Source organism: Leopardus geoffroyi, chromosome B4 (assembly GCF_018350155.1).
Source record: "Leopardus geoffroyi isolate Oge1 chromosome B4, O.geoffroyi_Oge1_pat1.0, whole genome shotgun sequence".
In the NCBI taxonomy this organism is placed as follows: Eukaryota; Metazoa; Chordata; class Mammalia; order Carnivora; family Felidae; genus Leopardus; species Leopardus geoffroyi.
This window is the reverse complement of record NC_059341.1, coordinates 9715349-9733796: the sequence shown is the minus strand read 5'-3', so window position 1 is coordinate 9733796 and position 18448 is coordinate 9715349. Positions and strand designations below refer to the sequence as shown.

At 40.2% G+C, this 18448-nt stretch overlaps 1 protein-coding gene across 2 annotated transcripts in view; it reads right to left on the bottom strand.

Annotated features, from left to right (window-relative positions):
- Positions 1-18448, bottom strand: part of CELF2 (CUGBP Elav-like family member 2) — an 836861-nt gene that overhangs the window by 630421 nt on the left and 187992 nt on the right. For both annotated transcript variants that reach the window (XM_045465677.1, XM_045465676.1), the window contains exon 2: positions 4340-4379. The gene's annotated coding sequence lies outside the window, so the exon portion shown is untranslated. The remainder of the gene's footprint in view (positions 1-4339; positions 4380-18448) is intronic.

Genomic DNA, 18448 nt, shown 5'->3' with positions numbered 1-18448 from the left:
ACCTTTAGTATTTCTCTGGCAGTCCTTTTGGGCATAGTCTATGGGCATCCTTTAAAAAGCAGCTTAGGCCCACAGCATCACAGTGCTTTGCAACTATGCCGATATATGCAGTGATTCTGTAAGAGACTCTTTTGTAAAATACCAAAATGGAAAAGGCACCCCAGCGTTTAAGCGCAGGGTGTTTTCATGGGGCTGAGCACAGGAAAAGGAATAGGCATAAATCAGGCCCAAGAAAGCAGAACCAAAATAGATGAGAAGTGAATGCTACAGGTTTCTGAAACAAGGGTTAAGGACTACACAATTACCAGATGTCAGGAATTTAGGTAGGATGGCCATTATTCAAGCTGTAGTCAAGAATGTGAAATTGGGGCAGACACGGTCCCAAATACAGGATGAGAAAGCCACATCATGGGGCCAGTCATGGGAGGATGGACCAACCCTGATAACGTGATGGGGAGTTTGCTCTGCTTAATCGGAGAAGGGATGAGTTAACAAGAGGTTGTGATACCCATATGTGTGTGCACCTCCCCCCCCCCCCCGCCCCACCACCACACACAGAAAGTTAAGGTTTCTTTAGCAACTAGTTTTTCTGTTAACACTAACTGATTTACTCTTCCATGGGGGCAGCTCCAAACTCTTTTCCAGCTAATCAGCAAATAGCATAGGGCCATGCGAAGCGAAACGCTCCCTCCATCTTATCAACAAATTGCCAATGAAGAAGCAAGTCTAAACTTCCACAATATTATCCCCATGTTGACAGAGGGATTGTAGATAAAATTCCCCATCACATCATTCAGCGAGGTCCTGAAAATGTAACCATGGTTTGCATGGACTACTGGAACAGCTTGTGGGTGCAAAAGACTACAGAAGGCAACCTAGTCCCTGCCCTGCCACTACCATTCTGAACTGGACTCTTTCCTCCCATTCTTCCCCTCCCCAGTAGGGAGAGGACTGTTAAGCATTTATTCAATGAGTTTGATCAATGTAGAAAACCAAGCTAGATCGTTCACCTTCTACATGTCAGTTTTTATTTACTGAAGGCTCACTTTACTCTTTACCCGACTCATGCAAATGTCCATGGTCTACTAGGAAACAGACTATTTTCATATTCACACCCAGAACAGTCTTCTGTTTCATCAGTAGGGGTCCTGGGCTATAAAGTCCGTCTCCAATCAAGTCAGGATTCAAATGAACATCAGCTAATTTTTTTAGGTCTTGGCACCTGAAACATCTTTTCTTCTTCTTTTTTAAGTGTTCTTTTTTAAATGTTTATCTATTTTGAGAGAGACAGAGAAAAAAAGTGAGAGGGAGAGAGAAGGAGAGAGAGAGGGAGAGAGAGAGAGAGGGAGGACATAAGTGGGGTAGGGGCAGAGAGAGAGGGAGAGAGAATTTCAATCAGCTTCCACACTGTCAGTGCAGAGCCAGACTCAGGGCCTGATCTCATGAATGGTGAGATCATGATCTGAGCCAAAATCAAGAGCCAGATGCTTAACTGACTGAGCCACCCAGGGCCCCATGAGACATCTTATAAAACCACTGAAACTAAAGTCAAAAGTCCTGTGTGTTAGATGTATATGGACTGTACAGTCTGTCTAAAACACAGTCTGTTAGCATTAGAAGTAAATCTACAGAATATATTGTGTGTGATTGTCATTGTCATTATAAGTTACAGCTCTGCATTTTATAGTATATAATGAAATGGGATGATAAAAGTGACATCAGGCTTTGGATTCCAGTGTCTAAATCACCCATTTTATTCATAATTTGGCAGCTAAATGTCTTTTAAATACTGTGCAAAGTTTTATGATTCAATGTTTGCCTAAAGAATGGAAAGAAATGTGTTAAGCTGCATTGCTAAGTAGAATCAGACTGTACTGCATAAAACCATCAGAAGACAGGTGTTTGATCTAGTTTCTTTTGGCCTCTGAGAAGCGGAGTGCAGGGCCAAAATTTGAGCTGATCTATCTACCTCTGGACACCCCTTCCCCCAAAGGATCATCAAATCCATGCGTTGCACTGAGCAAATTAAGAGTTGATCTGCTTTCCACTGCTGCATTCCGTTTGTTCTGAAAACCCTCTCAACCTCTTCTTTTCTCCTAAGAGATTGATATTTTGGTCTCCAGTGGTCATTTGTGTTTAGCCTCCTGCCTTTTGTTAGCTTTGCTGTGACCAAAGAGAATTCATCAGTAGGTAGGAATCTTAACTCACAGTGGTTAAAGGCTCATTGAAGTAGCTTCCAGTGCTATGAATATTAGGTGCCTGCTAGTTTTCTTGAAGATTCAGAAGCCCATGAATGTTGTTTCTCTGATTTCGGAGCTTCAAAGCAAGACGTTCTATTCTTGTGATGGAAGGTGGCCTAATTTGACAAAGCACTCATTATTTGTGACTTTTATTTTACCTAACCCTCTGCCAATATAAAGGGCTTTCCATTCCCATCCCCTCTATCATTCATATTCCTGGTGAGACTGGTAAGAAGCATCTGCATCGAGTTTCTAGATTCACTTTGTTTTGACTCTGACTCCAATAAGTAATCATGGTCAGCCCTCACATTCATGGAGGAGAAACCCACTTTGCATTGAGACCCCCACGGCTTAGGCAGACCTGTGAACGTACTATTACTACCTAGAATGTTCACCCGTCTGTTGGATCATACTAAAACAATCATAATTCTCTATTCACTACTTTCTCCCTTTAGCCCAAGGCATGAATGCCATGCAATGTGTGAAAAATCACAACATGGATAAGTCCCCAAGATGCTATTAATCATTCCTCTAGGTACAGAAAGTTTGAGAGGGTTTTTTTCTTTGTTGTTGTTTGTTTGGTTTGGTTTGGTAAGAGTAGGAGGCCATGGAGGTAGAAATTATAAAAAGAGGTGGAGAAAGGGGACAAGAAAGAGGGAGAAGGAAAAAGAAACTCCAGATCTCTGGAGACACTCTTGCCTAATGGCCTCTGCCTTTGGCTCTCTTTACAAAACTCTGGGGCTTGACAGGCTCTGAACTGTTTTTTTTGCCACCCTCTCAATTAGAGAGGCTAATCCTAATATTAATGAACACTGCTGAACAATAAAATGTGTAAAATATCTTTCCTCTCATAACCAAGAGATCATACATGATCCAGATCATAACTATGATCCATGCAATGCATATGTATTTTAGGATTAAGTAACTTTTTCCTTTCTGATCTGTGGCTCTAAATCTGTGCCATATGTCACCTAACAAGGTATTTTCCATTATTCTTTTATTCAGTTCACTGCATTTTGTTCCTCTTGTCCCTTGAAAATTAGCCTGTCTGTAATCAGAAATCACTTCTATTCACAGTTCAGTGCCTCTACTGTAGATGTGGCAAATGCTTGTTTACCGGGCTGGTAATTGGATTAAAACATTGAAAAGAAACAGAAAAATGGAATGTGTTGAAAAAAAAAAAAAAAACCACAAGCATAAAATCAACAAAACCAAAACAAATTAAAAAGCTCTAATGAATAAAATGGCTATTAATAGAAATCATTTATCAGTAACAATGTTCCTGAGTTTGTGGTCCTCAATACTCAATGGAAATGATATTTAAAAACCTAAGAGAAAAAGGAAAAAGATTCTGAATAGCTTTACTGCAAGCATGACTTGAAAGTGGTTGATTAGTTTCTGTGTTCTTCTGGGTTGTCTTGAGACATGGGCAGTGTATAAATCTTCACAGGTCTGGATACAGAAATACCACAGTCAGGAAAGCACCTGTGTTAAGTTATTTAAGGGGACTTAATTATTCTTTCAAATTTGGACATTAGTATTTTGATACTTGAAATCACAGAAACAAAAAAAATAAATATGACCTCTTTCCACAGAGCCTTGCTGAGTGGCATGAACAGGTGACTGTGATATTGACAGTCATTGGGTGTGGTGTGCCATTTTGTCAATTGAGGAGTGACAGGGTTGGTGTATAGTCGACTGTTTACAACCTAAAACCTAAACCCATGTGCCTAATTTTCTGAACATTCTTCCAATAACCTTTTTCAAAATATTTTAAGAGAAGCTAATGCTTTAAGAAAACAAAACACCTTGCAACAAAATAACCAAGAGTAGAATATGAAATCAACTAGTCATACAGGAATGTCAATATCCAACAACAGGTAGGCTTTTCTATAAATGGGATCCAAAGAGACAAAGGATCAGACTCAATACTAAACAACATCCAGAAGAGAAAAATCCAAAGAGAAACAACAGCACTACTCTTATATTAGGAAGCAGAAATCGGATGAGCGAATCCATGTGATTAAGCCACCACCACTACCTTTAACAGGTGTCTTCAAGCAGTCCATCTTAAGCCTACAGAAGAAGGAAGCTCTTACCTGCCTTAGCTGGATAACTCCTTTCTTTAGTTCTGTAGACCTGAAGATGAAAAAAAAAAGTAATTAAGTTCAGTCCCTGAATTTGAGAAAGATATTCTATGCTAACATATCCTTAAAAAAATTGCTCACTTTTTTATTAAAAAAAAGTTGCAGTGAAAGCAATGTATAACAAGCAAATGAGATGACTTTTGTGTGATTTGCTATTGCAGATTGCTCATTGTGCTCATGGACCTAAAGTGAAGGCAGAAGTGAAATTTACTTGTTAGGGACCTCTTCAATTCTCAGAGTAAAACGATAGCACTGCATTAATTGATTTCTGATTTCTGCCACATCTGTGTTGATGAGATTTTTATTAGAGTTTGTCTATATTGCCTTGGGGATTTTGATGTCTGATGTTTACCTTTTATTTGATCCATATCAATTGAATTGGGGGCAGGAGGAAAATTAATGCCTTTCTTCTGCCATCAAAATTCTATCCAGGGACTTAATGTCAGAGATTATTATGGGAATCTGCTTGGTCTGTTTTACTTATGGTGTAAAATATAGAACGTCAGCTAGTTATTCTGGTCCAATGCTTACTAAAATCCATTTACTATATGTAACATTATTTTTTTGGTCAGGCAATAAAAATTGGGTTCTGAAGTGTTTTATATGAGTTACAATTCATTTTTGTGATTGTCAGAGGTATAAGATTGATGAATTAGTGAGAGGTGAGGAGTATTCTATTATAAATAGAAAACCTGAACCCAATTCTAGAAACTCTGAATCCATTGGCCTGGGTCAGAAGTTGTCAAAGTATAGCCTGTGGGCCAAATCCAGCCTGCTACCTGTTTTCATAGGACTCATGAACTACAAATGGTTTCTCCCTTAAAAAAAAGTTTATTTATTTACTTTCAGAGAGAGAGAGAGAGAGAGAGAAAGCACAAGTGGGGGAGAGGCAAAGAGATAAGGAGAGAGAGAGTCCCAAGCAGGCTCTGCACTGTCAGTGAGGAGCCCAATGTGGGGCTCGAACTCACAAACCATGAGACCATAACCTGAACTGAAGTCTATGTTTAACCGACTGAGCCACCTGGGCACCTCCAAATGGTTTTTTACCTTATTATATGTCTGAAAAATTAAAAGAAAAATAATATCTCACAGCATATGAAAATTCTACAAAATTCAAATTTCAGTTTCCATTAATAAAGGTTTATTGGTAAACAACCACACATACTTGTTTACATGTTGTCTATGGCTGCTCTCATTCTACAACTGTAGAGATGAGTAGGAACAGAAGGGATAGGACCTACAAAATTTATACTATTTACTACCTAGTCCTTTAAGAAAAAATGTATTGACCCCTGGCTTAGGCTGTGATTGATTTCATCTTTGTTGGGGATAAGGAGGCTAATGTGATGAGACCCTAATAATTAAGGTTAATCAATATAGATAGGTGAGTGATAGCTTTTATTAAAATAAAAATGACTATATTTCATTCTGGGGTCATCTAAGTCACTCATCACAGATCATAAAGGGCATACTTATGAAAAAATGGAGTCCTTAACTGTTTGTGCAGGAAGTTCTAGGTTGGCTTTATTGCTATACTATAGTTACTTATCAAATCTACTTTTCATCTTATAATAAAACTTCAAGACTCTCCTTAATATTTGATAAAAATACCTAGAACATTAACACAGTATGGAATGAATAAAAAAGCAAAACACAAATATATATATATATATATACATATATATATATAATATATATATATAATGATTTATTATATATATATAATGATTTATATATATAATATATATATTATATATATATATATATATATAATATATATATATATATATAATGATTTAAATGAAGCATTTGTATGATGTTTAAAAACAGAAACAACCAAAATATATTTTTAATGAAAAGATATATATGCATAACATGTATATTCACCCATGTGTAGTAAAGAGTTAACCTTGCTCAAAGAGAGGTCTGGCCTTTGCCCTTGGCTCTTGGGAGATAATTTTGAAGCCCTTGGAATATCCTGCCTGATAAGAGTATCATTGTTTGTCCGGGGGCCTCAGGTTGCACCAGATAGTCTATAATACCGATGGGATTTATGGTACATAGGGAAGCCTTGGATCACTCATATCACCTCAACCTCTGGAGGGGCTGAAGACCAAGGTTAGCCCAGCAGATGATCAACCATGTTTATGTGACTAAGCCCCAATAAAAACTCGGAACACCAAGGCTTGGGTGGGCTTCTGTGGTTGGTAATGCTATGTATATATTGTCACATGTCATCTGTGGGAGAAGTAAGCACTGTCCACACAATGTCACCGGGACAGGACCGCTAAGTGCTGTGTACTTGGAGCCTTCCTGGATCCTGTCCCATGTGCTGCTTCCCTTGGCTGTTTTTCTGTCCTTTGACTGTAATAAACCATAACTGTGAGAATAGCAGCTTTAGTGAGTTCGGTGTTATCCTTCCAGAAAATTATGGAACCTGAGGTTGGTTTGGGGGACCTGCTAACTTATAGCTGGTGTCAGAGTAAGCATGGGCTTGGGGACTCCTAAAAACTGTAGTATGTGTACATTTAAAAAAATTTATATACACATACATACATATATATCACAAAATATCATGTCAATGGTTACCAAGATTGGGTAGTGGGCATGACACGTAGTTTCTAGTATGCTAGCATCCTAGGATCTGATGGTAATTAAGTGGATACTAACATGTAATTATTCTTTTTTATTTTTTAAATTATTTTAACGTTTATTTATTTTTCAGAGAGAGAGAGAGAGACAGAACATGAGCTGGGGAGGGGCAGAAAGAGAGGGAGACAGAGAATCCAAAGCAGGCTCCAGGCTCAGAGCTGTCAGCAAGGGCTCAACATGGGGCTCAAACTCACAAGCTGTGAGATCATGACCTGAGCTGAAGTCAGACACTCAACCAACTGAGCCACCCCAACATATAATTATTCTTCAAGCTTTACTTATACATTTTATATACTCTCCTGTATTTATGATATCTCAATATTTTTTTAAAAAAGGTAAAAACTCCCGATAGAGCATGTTACTATAAACACACACACACACACACACACACACACACACACACACACGGTCCAGTGTAGCATCAGAATCATTCAGCTACACAAAATGTTGCCATTTTGTCCTTTGTCTTATTACTCAAGGACTATAACCTATTTTTCATGAAAAAAGTCACTTTGTTGTTCAAGGATCAAAATCACAATTCCCATGGTCATGTGCTAGAACATTGGTTTTAGTTTGTTTTATTTGCTATTTGCTGGAATCTTAGAAACTCTATCCCACTTACATGTGTATCTTGGAAAGTAATGTTTGATTTCTCTTGTTTTTATTTAGGTGTAACAGAATGAACTACCTTTGTATAGGTTAGATGAAATGACTAACATCTCAGCTACACAGGAGAATCACACATGATCACAACAATGAACTATAACCTCTTCCATGAACAGGAACTGAGATTTCTCTCCCCCTTGAAGCATTACCCCAGTTCTGGGACTATTATGTGTGTGGGTAAGTAATTTTAAACTGATTGACTGCAAGAAGGATTCACACCTATCAACACTTGGTCCCCTATGTCCACAGAGATCCATTTGTGCCCAGTTTCCAGACTTTTTGCAACCATTGAGTGTCCATACAGAACGTGCAATACTGTCAAATAGAAAGACCACTATCATCTTCTAAGCAGCAAAGAGTAGCTTAAAAAAAGTACATGATTCTTTATAGTCAGATCACTGAACTTCTTTAGCAATTGCTACTGCTTAGTATCTGATAAGTCTGATGACAGCCCCCAAATAGAGATATTTTAATATGGTTACAGGTAAAGCAATTTTAAGTATTCATTTAACTTCTCAAAGTATCAGATATAATTTACTGACCTTTAAAAATAACGTAAAAATCAATAGTTTAGAAACATTTTTGTTAGATGTTAGGGGCATGAATCTCTCTCTCTCTTTTATGTTTATTTATTTTTGAGAGAGACCATAAGTGGGGGAAGAGCAGAGAGAGAGGAAGACAGAGGATCCCAAGTAGGCCACGTGCTGACAACAGAGAGCCTGATGCTGAGCTTGAACTCATGAACCACAAGATCACTGACCTGAGCCATAGTCAGACACTTAACTGACTGAGCCATCAAGACGCCCCATGAATATCTCTTTTAATGTAATAACATTATAGGTAACAAAGGCAGACACCACAAAGATGGGTGGTAACTAGTTGTGTAGAATAGTCAAAGTATGCCAAAGAAGTAGAATTTTGCTAAAGCCCTCTATCAGGGGTCTTCTCAGACAGAGGGATACATACAGACCGAAGACAGAAACTTACCAGGTCATCTTATAAAGTGACTGCCTTTTTGAATTCACCCGGAACCATGGTCGGAAGTCAATTACTGGTAATTGCATTAGCAGGGCTTCATCTGATTCTATTGTTCATGTGGCCCCAAATAATCAGGCCACTCTCATTGATTGTTCTGGCCAACAGAACAACTCAATCAAATTGACCCATGGCAACTTGTTTCACTGTGTAGCAGATAGCAGTTAGGATTCTCCCAAAGCCGCGGTGGCCATATTTGGGCCATTTAAAGCACTAAACGCTAGGCTGCTTCCAAGGAAAGAACGTGGTGATGGGAGAGCAAAGTGCTGGGTAGCAGCACTGCATGTTGAAGATGGGACTCAGATTCACTAAGGGAGGTCTCAAATTTTTGTGTGTAACAATCACAAGTTCGTGGAACTTTTGTAGAAACTCTGATTCCTAGGTCCCAGTCCAGAGATACGGCTTCAGTATTTTGTATTGGGGCCCCAGGGATATGCACTTTCCAGAGCTACCCAAGTCATTCTGATATTGATGGTCTCAAAGAAACTTGGAAAAACACTAACCCTAAACTGTCAGAACAGCTTCTAAGCTTCCGAAAGGGGCAGCTGGTTCCTACTGTCGCCATATAATCCGTGTGCTTAAGGCCAGGCAGAACCTTGTAGCGGCCTCACATTCTACGGCCAAGCAGAAAAGGTTGCATCCCGTGGCCCTGTCCACAAGCCTTAAGATTCATTTTGCCATTATATGAATGGTACTTACTTGGCTTCTATATAATTTTAAGGATGTAAAAGATTTGGTCCTCTAAAAGCATCTTATTAACATCATGTAAATGTATACTTGAATGTCCCCAGGGAATGATCCTTGGCAGATTTCTTTCCCCAGACTATACATTGCTAATGGTCATCATTACCTTAGAGCTGTCAAATAAAACCATGAGCAGCTGGCCTGAATTGGTCTGTTTTTTTTCTTAGGACTATATTAAAAGATTTTATATTGTTAATAAATGGAGAAAATTAGAGGTTAAGTATTTAGCTTACCCAGCCCTTAGGATAATGACTAATTATAAAGACAGTTTTGATTTAATTCCCCAAATTTAAATATGGCATTCATAGTTATTAAAAGCCTAAGAGCTAAGCTGTAAACTACCTGTTTTATCTTTTGTCAAGGTATGATCAGAATTTTGTTGTTTGGTAAGTGACCTGTTTTGTCTAGTGGTTACAGCTGGGCTGGCCCATCAGTAAGGGTGTGATTACTCTCACTGGAAACTCAGACTGGGACTGAAAGTCCACTTTCAGCATTCAGCAAGCGTATGCTGAATATGTGCTCCGCTTAAAGCATGTATGAGACTTGGTCCTTGCCTGCCAGAGAATGCAATCTTAAATAAGCAGCAATTATACTATGAAAAATGTGTAAGATCTCTAAGAAAAGTTCAAGGTAAATTGCCTAGGGTTCAGAGGGAAAGGAAATTATATCTTGTGAGGATAAATGAATATGTCATGAAAGAGGTGACATTAGCAATGGCAGGTAAGCATGGGGTGTGTTGCAAAAATGCATGCTCCGACCTAGGTAGTGTGCCGACTGCATTTTGGGAGTGAGAGTAGATGACAGCCCTGTTATTCTTCTATGTGTTTGGGTCCTGGCTCTGAGCAAGGCAACTTTACTTTCAAAGTAGGACGAAGATTTGCACGACCCCTTTAGGAAGAATATATCATGCATAGTTTGGAAATAAAATCACGTCATTCAGCTTTTAACATTGTAGTCTGATGGGAGCCAACAAGATGATGTTCTGTTCCCAGCTCTGTAAAGTCATTATACTAGTTGTCTCTGTGTCTCCATGTTGCCACTGGTGCAATTCAATTCTTAGGATTCTTCCTGATCTCAAAGGAGCATCAGCATAATGAAAGCTTTTACTTGATTAGGATTTTACTCTTCTCAAAACAACTGATATGTTATCTCTTTTAATTTATATAACCAACCTTTCAGGGAATTTGAGCTGACATTTTAATCTCTAATTTTGCAGGTGAGGAAGTTAAAGCTGAGAGGAGAAAAGTACATCTTCCAAGACCACGCTACTTACTTTCAGTGAGAGGGCCACCATTCAAACCCACATCTATTGCCCCTGAAAGCCACGATTAAGCTACCTCTCCTCACAGTCAGGAGTGGACATACAAATAGTTTGTAATAGAGACAATGTTAAAACTCCATGAACTATAACCCAAGTAATATTCTCGCTCAAGTTTCTAGGTGTTTTTTTTCTACGTGTAGTTTTTAGGGGGGGAGAAAAAGAAATCACGAAAAACACAACAGCAAATAATAAAACAACAACAAATAAAAGCTAGTTTCAGAGAAAGTAAGATAGAAACAGTTGGGTCAACCCAATATTAAGTATCTCGGATAGGACAGGACACTTAATACATATGTTGTTTTTAGCCCAAAATGCTTAACACAAATTCATCAGGCCTCTAAATTGCACCTTCCACTTTATAGGAAAAGTGGCAGACAGAGGAATGAGCTAAACGGCACCAAGAGGGAGTAACCAGTCAAATCCAGAAGGTGGGGCATTCTGGTGGGACAACTTTTTTGGCTTCCTTAACAGATGAAGGTCATAAGTTGGGGGATGGGGCTGAGCAATGCAAGGGGTGATGGGAGGGAAGGATTGGAAAGAGAGCCGAGGAGAATGTGACATGCTCTCCTGACAACGGTGAAGGTCCCAGGGATGACTGCACATGGTAAAACTTACACATGGCATGTTTTAATATGTACAGCTCATTGTATGTCAGCTACACTGCAATAAAACTGCTACAAATGTTAAAAGGGGAAGCGATTCACAGTACTCGAGAAATGTTCACTCTAAGTTCTGGGTGGCTCATCTCCCCCTCTAGGCTGCTGTTTTGCCACGATTGTCCATTTCATCCCTTTGAACAGCTGAGAAAACGGAAATACTTCTTGGCTGCATTGTGAAGCTGTGCCTCTTTGGGGCACATGATTTGAGCAGTTAATGTAGTCAAAAGGACTACTGTGAGGTTGTGCAGAGAACCACGGGGTTAGGCTTCAGGATAAAAAGCTAAAAGGAGCTGTCATTCTGAGATGCCCAGCAAAATCCCTACTGGGAAATGGTATGGGATATGCCCCTGGAGAGCTAAAAGGGCTCAATTTTATTTCCATCTGAACTTCTTCTGATTCCACCTTGTGCACTGATCCCAGGGGTTCCAGTGGATTGGGACTAATGGCATGTGCATTCACAGGGGCGCCTCTGAAAAATCAAATTTGCATAAGCCCACACACACCACAGAGTGTTTAAAAGATCCATCAATAAGTGTAATACTGCTCCTGCAGATAAAAATAAAACGACTCCTTGAAATTTAGGGGACATATTCAAAAACTTCAATAATGCTTTTTGAGTTATAGGAAACATTTCAAGACCGATTTAGTTGTGACCAGCTTGGCAACTATTCCTGTGGCCTCTTAACGCTGAAAAACGTCTCCATTTCGGTGTGCCAACACCTGAGAACACTAGCCCAAAGTCAGAAATACATACGCTCTCATTTATTTGGAAGGAGCTAAAGGCAGGAACGCATTTTGAATGTTTTGTTTTTTCCAAAACAAATACTTGTTTGATTTTCACAACATCCACTGATTCAGGCAGTCACTATAATAAAAGGCTGACCCCAGACACTTTTCCTGATTCTATTGCACAATATATTTTTTTTAAAGTTGCCTGTTTGAGCGATAATAGCTCTAACTGCCACAGTTACCATGCTGGTGGATTGATTCATTTATTCAAATAGCATGGTGCCTTTCAACCTGACATCTTAAAACATTTTCAAATGAAACAGGGACCCTTTGGATTATCTAGAATGTGTATTCATTCTCCTTTCTATTCTTTAGAACTCCATCAGGTTCTCATCTGATACACTTTGGAGGGCCTTCGGCTTAATAAATGTAGGCTGAGGTGTGTGTGTGTGTGTGTGAACATGTATACGCAACAAAAAATCCTCAGAATCGGCTGTGAGGTGAACTAGCTAGCCTCTTTCTTGCTGGCATACAAACTTCCCTTTCAGGCAGGAACCCTGGCCGATTCTGAGACGAGTCATTTCGAGGCTTTCCTTCCCTCGCCCTCTGAGCTACTCACATTACCACTTGAGACCCTTCCTGGTTTCTTCTGCTTCGTTCAAAGGGCAGAACTGATGTGGGCTGCTTGAGGTCACGGGCCGGTTGGAGGCAGAGAGCTGTCACCGTTGTTGGGCTGCCTGGGGCTATGCAGGGCACTGACCTGTGACCTTCCTTCCCCCGACTCCTGTCCCCTGGGGAGACACTGAATCCACGTAGGCCCTTTGACCTGGAACTAATTTGACCAGTAGGACTCTACAAATCTACTCAGTGACTGGTGCCTGGGTGGGACTCTTCTCCCAGAATAGGGGAAAGGTAAAACTCTGAGGGTCCTGAATGGAAAGAATGGATTGGCACTGCTTGGTTGGGGAGGGGATTTAGGAACCCAAGAGGTGACCATGGAAATCAGCAACTCTGAGATGCCCGGACACCTACCCCAGATGGCAACAGAGCCACAGGAAGATTCTTCTCCCTTCACAGCCAGGGAGAAGGATGAAGCCTGCTGAGAAAGTCCCCAACCCTTAGGATCCCTGGGGCCTGACTGGAGGGCTGGAACCCTATTACAGGTTTCAAGGACTTTAGCTCCATTCCAGAACCATGAGTTGCTGGTGACTGGGATAAACTTGCACAAATACTTTCCGTAGAACTTTATCTTTTCTTCTTCCTTAAAATTTTATGAACTTTTCTACCAAATGAGTTATCTGTGCACCTTAACTTTTAGGAACAATTTGCAAGATGCTGATATATCCAGCCCTACCTCCCCTGAGCAATCCTAGCTCCTAGAGTTTAGTGACAAGTGATTTGCAAAAATAGAGCATTACCCTTCTTTTAAAACTAACTTGTGATGCATTGAAATTGAAATTAAAGAATAACATGATATTTGCTTTATTATATCAGTATTATATTTATTTTCAACTATAAAGTGAGTGCTCATTCGATACAGAATTTTAATGCCCGTCGGTAGGTTTATGTATCCAGGCTAGACATGGGTCTTCCAAGGGGGGCCTGCTCTTATCTTCTTGAGGACAGATAATTAAAGAGATAATTCAAGGTATTTGGATTATAAGAAAAAGTAGAAATTTCTTTTTTGCTTATACATATGTTTATGTATATCCATAATATATTCCTGTGCATATTATGTGTTTGTAATGCAGAGCCATCGGAAAGCTGATTTGCAGACAATTTTGCTAGTTCCACAAATTTATGGGCATAAGCTCTGTTTTTAAATTTGATTTTTGTGATCTTTTCCATGGGCAGGCATGCTCCTTGGCCCTAGGAACAAGTTTTGACCTTTTCAGCCCTTTTATTCAGTTTGACATTAATTTTTCTTCTTTATTCTTAACAGGTTTTCATTGTACTTAGTGAACAATACAGGGGCCCTGGGGGCCAAATAAACCTGTAAAGTGCCCATGAATTTTAACCAAAGACTTACAGCACTACATGATTAAAAGCTTTAAATTCTCAAAGAGCAACATGATTAATCCAGTACCACAGTGCTGAGTGGCTTCACACTGGCTTCATTTGTTGGTATTGTTATTTTCCTTGGTTACATTTGATTTGTTGGAATGATGATGATTTTAGTTGGCACAGTTCATTCCCACCACCATCTCTCTGCAGTCGCAAAAATGTCTTAACTATTTCAATAATTTTTTAAACTACTCATATCCAACTTTGTGAGGCAAGGAATGCAGGCCCAAGATATGCCTGTGAAGACCAATTCACACACCTTGGCCTGCTACCGTGAAGGCGGACATAAAAATTCTTTTCAGTTTATCGTGTGTTTAGTAGAAATGAAGGCAGATGGTTCAGATGGCTTCCGATCCCAGTTTGTCTTCTACCTAGCTTTTTTTTTTTTACTTTATTTTTTTTTAACGTTTATCTATTTTCGAGACAGAGAGAGACATAGCATGAACAGGGGGAGGGTCAGAGAGAGAGAGGGAGACACAGAATCTGAAACAGGCTGCAGGCTCTGAGCTGTCAGCACAGAGCCCGACGCGGGGCTCGAACTCACGGACTGCGAGATCACGACCTGAGCCAAAGTCAGACGCTCAACCGACTGAGCCACCCAAGCGCCCCAATACCTGGCTATATTTAAAGATTTCTAGGATCCTAAACTTTTCCTTGACGGGCTATCCCAATGCTAACAATTTCTAGCCCAATGCAACTTCTGTACTTTTTCTTTTGTCTTCTTTGCACAAATAGAGAAAACCCACTTTGCATCTTTGTGATATTGCTTCAAATACCCCAGGGTTGCTACAAGGGTATTTTTTTTTCACTTCCCTATTCCCAATGAAAACAGTCCTATTATCATTAATCTTTCATCACAGAGATTTTTTTTTTATATCATATCATGTTTGTATTTCCATACTCATTGTAAAAAGTTGAGTCCCAAACCAGTCCCAATAAAAAGCGTTACAATGTATATTGGAATTGAGTGGTGGTTTCTCTTCTTGCCTCATATTCTAAAGAGAAAATTGTAGTTGTTACCATCATTATGTGTGTGTGTGTGTGTGTGTGTGTGTGTGTGTGTGTTTATTTTTGAGAGAGAGAGAGAGGGAGCATGAGCAAGGGAGGGGCAGAGAGAGAGAGACAGAAACAGAATCTGAAGTAGGCTCCAGGCTCTGAGCTATCAGCACAGAGCCCAACGTGGGGCTTGAACTCACGGACCATGAGATCACGACCTGAGCCAAAGTCAGATGCCTAACCGACTGAGCCACCCAAACACCCTGTTACCATCTTTATATTGATATTTCTACCCTTTTCAATTGCTCACAATTTATCTTCAGCTTGCGATCTGCTAGGGCTATCAAAACTGTGGCTTCCTGCTTTTGTCTACCATGTTTTACCCAGCTTTTGAATGGATTCATAATTTTTTGACCCTAAGGATGTCAATATGCATTGATCTTCAGTGGTTCTTGCCCTTAACCTGATTTGTTTGGAGAGTTCAAAGTTCTTCGAGGTAAGCTCCAGAAGGCTAAATAAATGTAAGTTTTCAAAGTCGGTACCTCTTTCAAAATGTCACTTACAACAAAATGGATTTCTTTCGCTTTAATAGGTTAACTCCTGGTAGAAAACAGAAGATGGCATGCTGAACGATCTATTTGTGCCCTAATTCTATAACATGTTGCTACTATCGAGTTAGAAATGTAATAATATTTCTGCTACATGCTGTGATTCATCTCTGAGGGACAGCACAGATATCCAGGGCCAGGGACATGTGTCTCTGATTTCAGTACTAAGTCATTTCAAACATAGTCAGCCTCAAGATGTTTTTCAAAGGGTCAGCCAACTGAGGCTTTATTTATCACCTTACCATGTCATTTCCTGTATCCACAAACCGCCTTACTCTCTTTCCTGATGACTTAGAATTGCGTGAGAAATAATGAACTTGAGGTACTTCTTCCTGTTTTCCCCCTTGGTTCAGCTGCTGACATAGATTTTCTTCAGGCCACAGTTAGCAGATAGATTGGACAGCTTTAGTAGCCAAAACGAATATCATAGGACTTTGATAATGACCACAATTTCAAATTGAAAGATCACTTCTTCATCGGTGTATAAACACCCTACATTTTTCTTGTGTTTTTATTCTTTGGGGAAAACTGGGGATGAGTTGCAACTTGTAAGCCTTTTCTCTTGAACGGCCCTAAATATTAACTTGTGGCTGCTTGCTATTGAACGACCCCAGAGAAATAAGCAAAGATTCATAAACCTTGCTCAAGTTCATGGTTGTTGTCCTTGGGCAAGTCCGTCCTCACAGTAGTTTGAGCGCATACGGCAGCTGCAGGCTTAAAATGAAAGGTGTTTCAGCTTCACCTCCTAGCTCCTGTGATAACCTCAACTAAGCCTGCCTGGGGATGTCCTCCCTTTCTTTGACGGAAATAATAAACTGGGATGAGTTTGCCATAACAGCTCTCATTCCCACCACCATCTTATTTCTAAGAAGTAGAACAACAGCTCTTTATACTGCAGAGAATAAGACATCCCAGAACAGTGGAGTCCAGGCTGTGAGGACGGAATGGGGCTTTCTTCATACAAACAGCCACAAAGGTCATGGAAAGATATCTTGACATGGCGTTGCCATGGCCGCATTATGATGCTACAGGGACACTCCTCTCTTTCAGGAAGTGGTTGATGTGTGCTCTAATGAACACATCAGAAAGCAGAGTCACTGGGTCAAAAGATCATCTGGGACCTTAAAAGTCCCCTGTACCTACCGACCCCTCCACATTGCTGGTTTGGCTGGGAAAAAGATAGTATTAACTTTTTGCCATTTTGTGAGCTTTTCTTATTCATTTCTATACCTACGCTGTCAATTTAGGATTAAAATAGCCCTCAAAGAAAGATACCACTTGCTCTGTGGAGGAGGGGTCAGTTTTTAGTGCGAAATGAGATTTCTTAGGCACATGAATTTCACAAGCCATGCCCTTCTTCGTATGTCTGCCAAGCCTGCTAGGCCTACAAATCTATTTTTGTAGCACTATATCGCACGAATAGCACTATATTTGTAGTGTTATTAAGTGGTGACTGAACCACCAGGAAACAGGGGTAAACAGCCACCACTAGGAGCTACATCAGGGCTGAAAGACCTCAGAAAGCAGCCACATCATCCCTGAAGGGCAAGGTCACTAGGCAGAAGTTCCAGTTTGAAAGCTACTGTTGGCTTTTTCCTTATTGGGAAGTCATGCAAGTTTTCAGGTCGATAGAAGCCTGGGCAGATATCTGTTCTCTAGAGTCATCAGCTCTGGGCCACAGAAGTGAGCCTTTCAGAGTACTGTCTGAGTACATTTCTTTGTCTGGATTGTCCTATCCTGAGCCAATGCAGGTAAACTGTGGTGTGGAAATAATTTATGCATTCTAGGGACTGATGTGGTAGAATGGATGCTGTCTGAGCCCCGCCCAGATGTCCTTGACCAGGCCGATGCTCCCATTCCCCCGTTGCTGTGTGTTGGCTGTTCGTGGCTCATAGTTGCTTTTTTCTCCAATGAACTATCCTTGGTCCTTATAAGAGCCACCAAACCGAAAAGGTGCCTGAGAGGCTCCTCCCTCCACGTGAAACTCCATTGCCCTGGATGGGGGCTGTCTTCCACAAACAACTGTGAAGTGTCCAGCTCTCCTACCTTGTGGTGAGATGCTCCGGAGCTTTTGGTGGGATGGGGGTGAAGCTGGGCTTCAGCTGAAACCACCTCTTTGCTTGGCTTCTTCCCTGCTCTACCCTGCTTCCCTCACTCCCCAACAAGTTCCTCCCAGGGGCACCATCTCAATGTTGTAATCTCCACAAAAATCCCTGTCTCAGCCTCTACTGAAAGGGAACAGAACCCAAGACACAGGCAACATGCTATACAACATGCTCACATCCATGGGACAATTATAATAATTGATTTCATGTATATTCTAAAATCTACGCATATATAATTCATCTGGTAAAATGAAGACACATCGTTATAATGTAAACCAGTAATTCCACTCCTAGGTATTTATCACAGAGAAATAAAAACACAGGCCCACAAAAACCCAGGGAGGAGAACATTCAAAGCAGATTTATTCAAAAAGACCAAAACCTGGAAGCCCAGATGTCCATCAGTAGAAGAATGACAAAAACAAACTGTGGTGTGTTCCTAAAATGAAAGTCAACTGAGCAACAAAGAAAATGAATTACTG